The 13,028-nt window shown below is 31.5% G+C and overlaps 1 protein-coding gene across 1 annotated transcript in view; it reads right to left on the bottom strand.

Moving 5' to 3' along the window:
• LOC115875323 overlaps positions 1-13,028 on the bottom strand; it is a 269,483-nt gene that overhangs the window by 196,803 nt on the left and 59,652 nt on the right. Inside the window, exon 2 of the mRNA XM_030890747.1 lies at positions 8,326-8,364. The gene's annotated coding sequence lies outside the window, so the exon portion shown is untranslated. The remainder of the gene's footprint in view (positions 1-8,325; positions 8,365-13,028) is intronic.

The following is a 13,028-nucleotide window of genomic DNA, read 5'->3' as shown; positions in this document are numbered from 1 at the left end:
AATTCAAATGTTTCAGTAGTTAAGTATGCTAAATATTCAAACATTCATCTGGTTTTTCACCGGTCAGGTTCCGAGATTTGCTGTTTACGCTGTTTCATTCAGTATACCGACGTAAATTTTTAAAAATTCACTTTGAATTAACATATATTACCAATTTAATTAGTAAGCAGCATAAAAATAGATTGATAGTATTGAAGTCAATGAATCGCTTGCTCTATGTATATTGTATATTCCTTCCTACAGTGAATCAAAAAAAAACTACAAACATAAATTTAATAAAATCTAACGGTTTGTTTATATGTTTGATGACACCAAGGCAAAAATAACATAAAACAAATCTTAATGTAAATAAACCTTTATGAAAAAAAAAATATTACATATAGTGATTATTTTTATTTCGCTGTTGATGACATTGACCAAATTTCAATTATTCATCTTTAAAATGATATAATATAGAAAATCCAACTAATTGAACTATGGATTTGTGATGGAAAACCATGTAATTTATTTCAAGAAAATTGGTGATTAATCATTTTAGTCGGTACTACTTGACCTCACTGACCTAATACAACAGTAAACCTTACTCGCATCTGTTCAAATACCGTGAAGTATTTAAAATATTCAAGTAATCAATAGGTTTTTCACAGATTCCGAAAAATTAATTCGTTGTTAATTTTGAGTTAAAAAATGTAAATACGATGCGAACTGCAACTCATTTGCCAAATAGACTATTTGTATAAATTTTCAGAAGTTGTAAATCATAGATTTAATGATACTGTCTTAGCTACTGAAGTGTTATTTAATAATAAATCAGAAATCTCTATTCCGGGGAAGGTGTAATAAAAAATATATGATAAAAATAGATGGAAAGTTATGAAGTAACTTTGTGAAATGTTTTTTTTTGTACAAAAGTAAATGAACAATGTTTGTATTTGTATATCGGGTGCTTTTCAAAAGTGGCTCACCCCTGTAACTTTTTTATTTTTTCAGAAATAAAAAACGAGATTTGGTATGTCAGTAGGTATATGCCATATATTAGGATTGATCGACGCATTCAATTGTTTCGGTTACTCACTGTTTCACCGGAAATTACTACATTTTTTGATTTTTAAATGGCACCCTCGGTATTTTTACACTTTATTCGAAAGAAAATGCCACTCTGAATAGAATGACATATTATGATATGTCATCTTATGACATTTTAGCATATCGTTTATTTTAAATTATAACATACGATTCATAACGACAATTTGTCTGGAAATACAGAGTGTGTAGTTCCAAATTATTCGTCAAAAAAATGCTTTGTCCAAATATGGTAATGAGCCCTCGTTCATTTTGAAAAAATTGAGATATGATTAAAAATATGATTTGGGCATCTTTTAACTGGCCAGGGCAAGCCACTAAAAACATTAAACGATAAAATCTATTTTTCCAAGGCTCCTTGAATAAAACCTAGTGTTTCAACACAGCCATTGCACTCTAGATTGAAATTTAAAATATATGTAATTTGTTTTTGAGCGCATATGTCAAAAGTTGGCATATGATATGTCATTCGATTCAGAGTCCATTGTCGGCCCCAAGGGGCAAGACAATAGTTTTTAGCTATCTTCTCAAGTTTAATACTTTTCTCATTATGTTGCATATTGCGAGGATAACTGACTTCTGGAGTTGCATGTCAAGATTTTGGTTAAATTCCAGTTTTTTCAGATTGTGAAGGAGCTGCTTGGGGATTTATATTTATTATTATTATTATTTATTATTACTGTATACAATATTTGATTGGCTGTTATTTTCGCCTGGAAAATTATGACATCCAAGAGGTTTACGGGCAAAATTATTCCTACGTAATATATCAAAGTTGCAACGTGGGAGTAAAATTTCAACTTTAAATGAATTTTTATATTATATATTTTATGATATTTAATGATATATTGTCACAGAAGATCAATGTATGATCAAGAGCAAAATAAAATACTAATTCATCACAATACATTAAAACACTTTACTTTTGCACTGGACGCGCGTTTCGCTAACTATATTAGCATCATCAGCAGATTTACATTGTAACTTAAATAAAAGCCTGAAGAAATAAAATATTTACTATTCTGTTATTGGCAACGGGAAAACCGTCTAAAACTAAAAATAAACAATTTTTTTTAATTATTCTATAGTTCTGTACGTATGTAATCTAATGATATTATAATCAAATACTAGTAATATGAATTATATTATTACAAATTTAATTAAGTCCACTTATGCAATATATTAACCGGTTTTTCATTGATCGCATTCCCAGGTATATTATTGCGTATTGATTCGTTTTTAATGACGTTGTTAAATAATATTATGTCATATTTTATTGATACAGATTTTCCACAATATATCGTAATATACGTCACTACGGACTAGGTATTATTTCATTTAATATAAACTTCAATAATAGTGTCTCTTGTACAGGGGTTGTGTCCAGCCATCCTTCAGGGGCAAATATGTCTGCCGCTGACTTCCCTTCAAAAAAAAAGAAAGAAAAACCCTCTTAGTTACTAAAATGCAATCACCTCCCAAAGTTTTAAACGCTTACATAAAATTTATACTCAGTATATTTAAATTTATTAATCTTCCGCCAAGGATGAAGGAGAAACGCATTGTCTTGTTTCTGGCTGTAGTTTCGTTGCCATGAAATTGCACCAAAGTTCCAGATGGGATTGCCCTATCAGTCATACTAGGCACCCTCTACTGTCTGTGATTGTGGTAATGTATCCGGGTAGAGGGTGTGGGGGAGTCTTGGCTTAACCGCCTGGACAAAGAGAAGACAACCTCACGAAAAACTTAATCCTACGATGACGGGACCAGGTCAAAGGGATACGTGGCTAGATAGGAAACTACCCTCTACTTGCCTCAACCTTGGAGTACCAGGAGGCAACCCATTGTATTCTCGCTTCCCTTACTTCTACATGTAGTAAGGGAGCTTATGAGCAGCTTCTGTAGAAGTGGACCGACTAACCCTTACAAGGCTCTAAAATCACGAAGTCATTGCCAGTTTTCGCCTTTTTGACCATTACTTTAAGAAAAAAAAGACAAAATATAAGATAATAATAAGATATTTACGAAAAAGTGATTTTAGATTAATTCTTGCATCTAGCCGATAAGACTAGAAAAAACATAAACGATAATCGGTCGGGTATTAAGCGTGCACTCTAAAAAAACTTACCCCCAGAGACTAACCAACTTTTTGTTATATACTGATCGCTATATACGACAGCTGTAAATACAACTTGTGTGACAGATAAATAAAAAAATAAATACAGCTGTAAAAAAATAAAAAAGTTATATATTATATAGGTTATTACTTAATTTCGCCGTGCATAAAATAATAATCAGTACCATCTGACAACAGCGCTAAAATTTCCAATGGTTTATGCGACAACCCCACCGCTGTGACTTCGGGATTTCAGAGCCTCGTCTAACCCTTGCGGTGTATCACCAGCTTTGCTAGAACTCTAATGCACCTCTAATGTAAGGATATCGAGTTGGCGAGTCATCAACTCGATGTCCTTGCATTGGAAGGAGGTCATTGTCGGGTCCTCACAATAGGAATTGACCTCAAATCCAAGGAGGCAATAGAGAAAGAGATATATATTCTCTATTATAGATCCGGAACAACACCGGTATCAGATCTTAGAAGAAGCCAAGTTAAAGATGTGGAGAAAAGGAAGACAGATCATCCAGCCTCCGCCTTAAGGGTACTTCAGCCAAGCTCCTCGACTGTGAAGGGCACGAAGGACAAAACCGCAACTGTGGAAGGGTGTATACATCCACTCCTCGGAAGATGGACAGCTGTTTTCAGAGAAAAATGGGAAGTACTCTGTCCCCCCTACATATGGTTGGTTATAGACTGCATAAAAACTCAAGACAGGGGAACACAATATAATTTTAAAGTCGCGGTGAATAACCCCCTTCCATTCATTCTGCATTGTACTATGGATGTCAATATTCCATAGGTATAGTGATAAATGAGGTCTAAATTATAAGAAGATGCATTTTCTAGGAAAACTTGAAGAGATGGGTAAAAAATAGTATAATACATTTTGATAGACAATTACACTGTGCATCTGATTCACATAAAATATATAGGGTGTTCCATTTAAATTAATTGCCATTTAAAGCTAGTAATTATTTAATATAAATTTTTGGACACTCTGTATAAGGTGGTAAAATTTTTATTATTGCAACACAATATCTGATCAATAAATAATCTTCAGTAAATATTTAGTATTAAAGACTTTGATACCTTTGGAGAAATGAAGCCTTAAAATTTTTACTGCAATTTCATAAATTTGAAAATATTTCAAAAACGGTAAGGTTTAAGTGTGATAAACCTTAATCAAATTTACCTTTATTTCAATCGTAGAATCCAAAAATAGAATAATATACAGGGTGTTCTATTTAAAAAAATACAACTATAATATTTTTTACTTATTTGGGACACTCTGTATCTTGTCAAAATATTTTTAAATTGTAGCTCTAATAGTCCTTCAACGAACCCAAAACTTACAATTTTTAAAAATCTAATCGTTTAGCTACAATACTCCGAGTCGTATGTGGTGTGTCAAAAATAAAACAGAGTATATTAGACAGTAGACATTTAGCTTCCGTAAATATCAATATTATATTTTAAATTTAAGGATCGTTAGGTGGAAACAATGCTTGAATATATGATAAAAATGTCATCTCTTCTTCTTCTTTTACTTATTTGAGATCTAGTCGATCTGTTAGTTTTAAGGCTGCCTCTGTAGAAGTTCTTGGAAGATGGACTGCCAACTGTCTTTCCATCTTTTTGGAGGTCTTCCCGGCTGTCTCTTACCCATGGGTTTCTCTTCAAGAGCTATGCGTGCTAGCCTGTTGTCTTCCATGCGTTTTACGTGTGCGAACCATTGTCTTTTTCTTTGCCTACACCATCTCACTACGTCCTGTATTCCACATTGTTATCTGATATTTGTATTTTTAATTCTCTCTCTTCTAGTCTTCTCCATTATGGTTCTTAAGTTCTTAATTTCAGCGACTCTTAACATGCTTTTGGCCTTGTTTATTTCCTCTCGGATTTCTATACCATATGTCATTATTGGTCTGATGCAGTTCTTCTAAATTTTACTTTTGCTGTCTGTTCGAATGAAGGGGTTTGTCCACACTATTTGCCTCAGACATCCTGACATGGCCGTTGCTCTATTTATCTGGCTTCTCAGATCTTTCTCTGGATCATGATAGTACGACATATCTATTCCTAGGTATCTGAACTGTGATAATTGCCCAATAATTTTGTTTTCTACTACCAGTTTACGTCTTACCGGCTCTTTGGAGAAAGTCAAGCATTTAGTCTTTTCTGTAGAGATAATCATATTTAATTCTCGGCTAACTTGATAGAATTTATGAAGCTGTTTCTGCATATCGTCCTCTGTCTCCGCGATAATGGCTGCATCATCAGCGTAATACACCAGGCTAACTCATACAGGACACAACAGGTTGTGTCCCATTCGAGAATCGATATCATCTGCTATTACATAAAATTACGCCAAAAGAAATAAACTTGTCAATGTAAATATATCTTTCTATTTCCTTCCGTGGGATTACATATAAACAATTATTATAAATTATCCACTGACGAACAATCAATCAACAGATGAGATTTAATCAGGAAACTTCTATATCTTACCACAGCTACCACAAAAACTAATTTAGTTTGAATTCTTCGATAAAACGTATATTTAGTTTTAATAGTTCTGCTAAATATATGCATATGTATTAAATACAAGTTAAATACTTCCTGGATAATATATTTTCCTATATCCTGTAAAATTGTGTAATTTTAGTATAGTAGAATTTAACAGAATTGTAATATGTTCTATTTCTGTAGAGGAATAATATTATCGTTTTAACACTAATACATCAATAAGAAATAATAACCGATAATTATTGTTAGACTTAAGGAATAAATAAATCTACTATAATTGACGCGGCTATTGTCACGAAATCTTTAAGGATTTCTTTAAAATCGTAATAAAATTCAACAAGATTAAACAAAAGTGTAATGCAATTTTTGATATACCGGGTGCATCCCAAAAGTGGCCCACCCCTATAACTTTTTTCATTTTTCACATAAAAAAACGAGATTTGGTATGTTAGTAACAACATAAATTAAGATTGATTGATTTAATTGTTTTTTATTCAATTTCACAACTTTTGATTTTTAAATGGCACCATCGGTATTTTTTTACTTTATTTGATTAGGTTCGGTTTGGTTGATGATGACACTAATTAATATTAATAATAAATACATAATTCTTCATGAATATGTCAACTTTTACACTACATCACCACAATACACCAAAACACTTTTTCTGTTACACTGGACGCACATTTTGCTAACCATGTTATCATCAGCAGATAATTAAAATTTTGTTGTTGAAAAAAAAATAGTTTTAATCATCTGCTAATGATGCTAACATGGTTAGCGAAACGCGCGTCCGGTGTAAAAGTAAAAGTGTTTTGATGTATTGCGGCGATTTAGTGTTTTACTTTGCTGTTGTAACACCAAAAGTTCCAACCCCCAACTGTAATTTTCTCATATTGTTTATTTGAAATTGTAACATGCGGTTCATAACGATATTTTGACTCGAAAAACCAATTGTGTGGTACCAAATTATTCTTAAAAAATGCCCTTTCCAAATATGCTAATGAGCCATTAGAACAAAAATGAGATATGATTAGTCAGAAAAAGACACGAAAAACATTAGACGATCAAGTCTATTTTTCAAAGGCTCCCTGATTAAACATTAGTGTTTTACGTCATTACGGAACTTTATTGTCACTTGATTTGAGGTTATAATTTTATTGAGGAACATCGATCAATGTCAAAATTCAAAAATTAAAACATAGATATGAACTGATTGACTGTCATTTTATATGTAAAATTATATATGGGAAATGTCATCGATCGTCATTTCCAAGCTAATTGGACGCCGTTTTTGTTCGATCATACGGCACTAACATAGCACATCTCGTTTTTTATTTGAAAAAATAGTGTTTTGCAGCCGGTATATGTTAGATATTCTTTAATTCTGTTTATTTCTTTGACGTCAATTTGTCAATTTTTTTTCTTTGACGTTCAACTTTTGATAGAGAATGTCTTCTCTTCCTAATTTCTTAATTAAATTAAAAAAAAATCTTCTAAATTCCTCATTAATACAAATATAATATATTTTTGTAACTCTCTAATATGAAAAAAAAACAAAATTTCCAAAAAAAATAATCTGTACTATGAAAGAGAGGACGAGAGGACAGATCATAGATTTTGATCTCACAAAAATTCTCGAAAAGAGCAAATGTAATAACAAAAATTTTGCTTACTATAATTATTTTATTAAACATCGTGCTTCGTGCTATTATGGAAAATGTTAAGAGAAATTAAAAAATATTACATATTCTCTCGATTCTGCTTAATCATTTGACGTCAATTAAAAAATTAGATTTAAATCTTTAATTCTACATGAGTATCTATAACTTCAGAGTATTTATTATATCACAGTGCCTGGTACACTCTAATGTAAACATAAAATTATCCAAATATTCTAGACTTTGGAACTAATCATTACGCACATCAGAAATTTTGACTTAAAGGTTATAAAAACTACTACAGTAGACGCAATTACTATTACGAAAAATCATTATATTAAAAGTCGTGATAATATTGGATATCCATAACATTAATATGAAAAAATATAGAGATATGATTTTCTATGTTAATAATTAAATGTTCTTTAAATTCTATTTATTTCTTTAACGTGAATTTAAATTTCCCGCTGGGGATTCAGGTGGTAACTCTGCTGTAAAAAAGTCAAGTTGCCACATTTATTTATTTATTTCCTGACATTGTCAATCGTTTTGACATTATTTTAGTTTTGGATTACGAGTTTTTGGTTTAAATCAATTATATTGTGATAATTTAAACTTAAAATTTTTTAAAGCAGATCTTGCAGTCGAACATTGTTCTTTTAACAACCTCTTTTAGTGCGAAGTGTACAAGATAGCTTAATAGCCGTAAAAAACTCATCGCAACTTTATTAGAATATTTTGACCGGCAAACGGTAGTAATGCCTCTTTATGTCCCCTTAGTGCTGTTAAAAAGGTGAGTTTTGTTGATTGATCATAAAACTCTTTGATTATATTGAATATTCATGTATATATTTTTTCTTTTTTTATTTAAACTGTTACTGGAATTAATTACTGAGTTAATGACAGAATCAACAACTTAGTGAACTAACAACTTACCTAAACGCTAGTAGTAGCAGCAGGTAGAAACAGCAATCTCTGTAAGTAAAAAACGTTCATTTAATAGCTGCATTGATATTTAATTCAAATTAAAATTCAAATTTCTTTATTAGACCCCATTAAGTTTTACAGAATAATATTAGTATTAATAAATGTGTGTCTAAAGGGATCGCACCGCGATTAAAAAACCGATATAATGGCACAAAGTGCCAGAGTGGTGCGACCCCAAATTATTAGTTGGATGTGTTAATACTGATGTTTGTATGAATATTATATATTTACAGATTTTACTTTTTATAGCTTTTCAGAGTAATTATTTGGTGAATATTATTTTGTCTTACATCCCGTTTCACCTGTAATAACTACAACTAGGGTTGGGTAGGTAGAAAATTTGATATTTTCTACCGTATTTTTTACACGTAGAAAATTAATTTTCTACATTTTTTAGATGTCCAGGTGTAGAAAATTAGTTTTGTATGTTGTAAGCCTTTTTGGAGTTTATACTTATTTCACATGCTTCAATCACAATGATTGTGTATAAATTAATATGTATAAAAAAGCTTAACTATTAACTTTCATATTATTTTAAATTGATATGTACAACGAGAGGATGCGTGACAGTGACTGTTGTGTCATTATAATTTACAGGCATATCGCATTTTCTGTCATTTTCTGAATGTCGTCTGTCGAAATCTTCCTTCATTTGTTACACACTATAGTTGAAGTTTACAGATATTTTAAAAGTTTTCAATAATAAGATCAAATTTTACAGAATAATTCTATGTAATTCTGTGAACTTTGGTAATACTCAACAAGTAAGTAGTGTTTTTAATACAGCCCTGGCACTCTACAATGAAATTTAAAACATGATTTTTTTAAGTGAAAATGTCAAAAGTTGGCATAATATATGATATATCATTCTACTCAAAGTGTAATTTTCTATCAAATAAAGTAAAAAAATACCGAGGGTGCTATCTAAAATTCAAAAGTTGTAGTAATTTCCGGTAAAACAGGAAGTGACAAAAAACAACTGAATACGTCAATCAGTTTTAATTTATGTCATATACTAACATAAGTAACATACCAAATCTCGTTTATTTATCTGAAAAAATAAAAAAAATTATAGGGGTCAGCCACTTTCGAGATGCACCCGGTATATGCTCCATAAGTAAAATTCGGCTTATTTTGTAAATACGAAATTCCAAAAATTAAATGAAATTGACATAAATAAACTACTCAAAACAATTATCCCAGATTTTCGAAAAAGAAAAATATTAATTTGAAGACAAGACACTTTTAATTCCCTGACTCACGGTTTTAAATAGTTTGGAAATTGTGAAAGGAAATTCTAAACAATAAGCCTACGCGTTAACCTGTAATTTTTAGTCGGCCGACTATTTAGTTGCAAAAGTGAAAACAATACTTATGGAGCCGATCGGCCGACTATTTGATTACATGTGAACGCGGCTCCATAAGCATATATTGGTTACAAATATGCAACTAAATAGTCGGCCGATTGAAAATTGCCTGTCAGCATATAGCTTAAGGCAATGCAATCAAATGTTGGGCCGATCGGCTCAATAAGAATGTATTGTTTTCACTTTTGCCACTAAATAGTCGACCGACTAAAAATTACATGTCAGTGCGTACCCTAATTTTCCTAAAAAACTCACAAGAGAAAGGCAGAAAAATGCATGCTTCGTTTAGAAATATGTTATAATTACTTTTATTGAAATATGCGATAATTGTTTTGAGTAGTGTATTAATATACATAATATGATATTGGCATAATTAGTGATTGTTTATAGGAAATGTATTCATTATTATTTATAGTGAACAGAAATAGAGACCTTCAATTTTTAAATCTATTTTTATTTTTTTATTGCCATAAATACTCGAAAATAATATTGGCTGAATATTAAAACCAGGAAATTATTCACAAACAATACACGCATACTCATTTTCAGTAACTGTAATAATAATAGTAGAACAAATGATCCAAAAAGCAACAATATCCTGTCAATATGCGTAATGGATGGTTTTGTCATTTGAGAAAAATGCATGATACTCCTCTGACTAATGCATACCTCTCCACCTACCGCACATGTGTAAAACTAGTGAAAAAAAATAGCATTTGAAAGCTGCCGGTCGATAGAAAATACCGCTTAATGTGTGTTTTCCACCTATTAAGTTACAAAGCTAAAATAAATAACTGCATAATTTCGAACTATTCAATATGTCTACTTGACTAGCTTAACTGAATGAATGTGGGCGTTGCACTATAGCCTTGTTAAATAAAAATATTTCAAGTCTGGAATCACTTTTCACTGATTAAATATTTTCTACAAAATTACATCATATGGGTTTTTGGTATATGCAATAATTTTAAACACTTTTTTTTAATTGTGTATTTTTTAGTACAGAATTGGACTAAGGATAAATGGACCAATAAAATGTACAAACATATTAATTTTGATATTTTTAAATATTTAACTTCTGAGTTTTTCGCCACTGCACTGGAAGAAAATCTATAAAATAAAAAGTTATTTTTCAGGGTATATCTTCTCCCGCCGCGCCGCACACACGGCAAAATGGTATGTTTAGCTTGACAAAAATCCAGATTTTTTTTTCGTATGTTTATCCACACATTGTTTTTGTTATTACATTTGTAGGGCTAATTTTAAATATTATAAATTTTATTATTAATTAAACTAGAGTAGTCCGAAGCGTTGCCGAAAAATGATGTCAAAATAGTGTCATTTACACCCAAGCACAGCCACTTGAATTTTTTTACTGTGAATAATATATGAAAAACAAAATGGCGCCGGGAGGCACGTATAGCCGCCCATACTAAAATATGTTAATAAAAAGTTGGTAGGCAGTTCTTTTAGTTTCAAAGTAAAGGAATTTTTTCAATTTTTTTTATATTAAAAACTGCGACTTTGACTGATTTTGATGTTATTACAAATTTTGTTGCAAATATTATTCCTAATCCTAAATTGAAAACCGCGTTTCGCTAGCTACTGTATTTTTGGAGTAACGATTTTTTTAAATTTTTAACCCCCTCACAAAGGGTTATTTTAATTTGTGCTGTGTGTAAATGACACTCTTTTGCGCTCCATGTTTGTGCATGGCTAACGCTCTTCCCAGAAAGTGTGGACTCCATCAACTTTCGGTAGCGCTTGTACCGTTATAGTTGTGAAAAAATTATAACATTTAAAACTAGGTCAACAGATTTTATAAGAACGACAGTGAGTGGATGAACATACGAAAAAAAATTTGCAATTTCGATTTTTTTCAAGCTAAATATAGCATTTTGCCGTGTGTACGCCGGCGCCGTCAGAAACAAAAAAATTGGCGCCGGGAGGCGCGTATAGCCGCCCATACTAAAATATGTTATAAAAAGTTGGTAGGCAGTTCTTTTAGTTTCAAAATAAAGGAATTTTTCCAATTTTGGTCCGCGGTTATTCCCCCATCCGCCACCTGGGGTCGCGTCCGGTGGGAGTTTGGAGTTATCTACACGGATTTTCTCAAAAACGGACTACGGAAACACGGAATATCCCAAAAACTGCGACTTTGACTGATTTTGATGTTATTACAAATTTTTTTGCAAATATTATTCCTAATCTTAAATTGAAATCCGCGTTTCGCTAGCTACTGTAATTTTGGAGTTACGATTTTTTTAAATTTTTAACCTCCTCCCATACCCCCTTACCAACCCCCCACCCCCACCAAAAACTAATGGCCAGATTCTCGGGTGCCATAGTATTTTTGTGCCAAATTTTGTTAAAATCGGTTAAGCGGTTTTTGAGTTATCGTGTTACAGACGATCAGACGGACAGACACCATGGAAATATTTTGTATTTAGGTCATTTATGACCCAAATAACTCATTTTGAGTGAAATTAAAAAAACTTTTTTTTGCCGATCTTAATAGTCTACCGTCGGCTAAAAACATAAAGATTAAAGAAAAAACTAAAATATCTAAATAAAACTATTCGAGAATACATTATTTGTTAGTTCTGGAAGAGATATATGTATAGGATGAGTCAAATTGGACACTTTAAAGGAAAACACCCTTTTCTATAGGAGATGGAAGAGATCTACTATCGGTGTCTGGGCATCTCATTTTTTATCAAAAACATGATGGTCAAAACCGCACATCGACATCTGTTACCGTTTCGAAGGTACAAAGGTTTTTCAAAAATGTGCATTTTTAACAAATTGCTGTAACTTATTTGCTATGGAAAATTTTGCATTTTTATGAAAACATTTCCAACGCACCCTTTTACATTGAATCCAATGGTTTAAGTATATTTTTTTAAATGCGCAATTTAAGAGTTATCAACAGAAAAATTGATTTTTTATTTGGGACACATTGTATATTTTTAATTCATTAAACAAGAACTTAAAATTACCTTTCCAAAAATATAACACACTTCATATTTTGTTCGAGTTCCGTTCGAAACACTTTTAACTAGTAGGTTTTGGATCCCTCATTGATGATATGCCTCTAATGGAACTCAAAAACATATTTTTCAGCAAGACGAGGCACCGTCCCACAACGTTGAAATTATCAGCAATTTTTTGCAGCCAATTTCGAGAACAATTGAATAGCAAAATATGTATTATTTATTAAAAAAGCAAAATAAAAAACTAAATCACCACAATACACCAAAACCATTTTACTTTTGCACTGGACGC

Source organism: Sitophilus oryzae, unplaced genomic scaffold (genome assembly GCF_002938485.1).
Source record: "Sitophilus oryzae breed Bouriz unplaced genomic scaffold, Soryzae_2.0 scaffold_1372_pilon_pilon, whole genome shotgun sequence".
Classification (NCBI taxonomy): domain Eukaryota; kingdom Metazoa; phylum Arthropoda; class Insecta; order Coleoptera; family Curculionidae; genus Sitophilus; species Sitophilus oryzae.
Note: the sequence above shows the minus strand (reverse complement) of the source record. Positions and strands in the feature narration are given on the sequence as shown.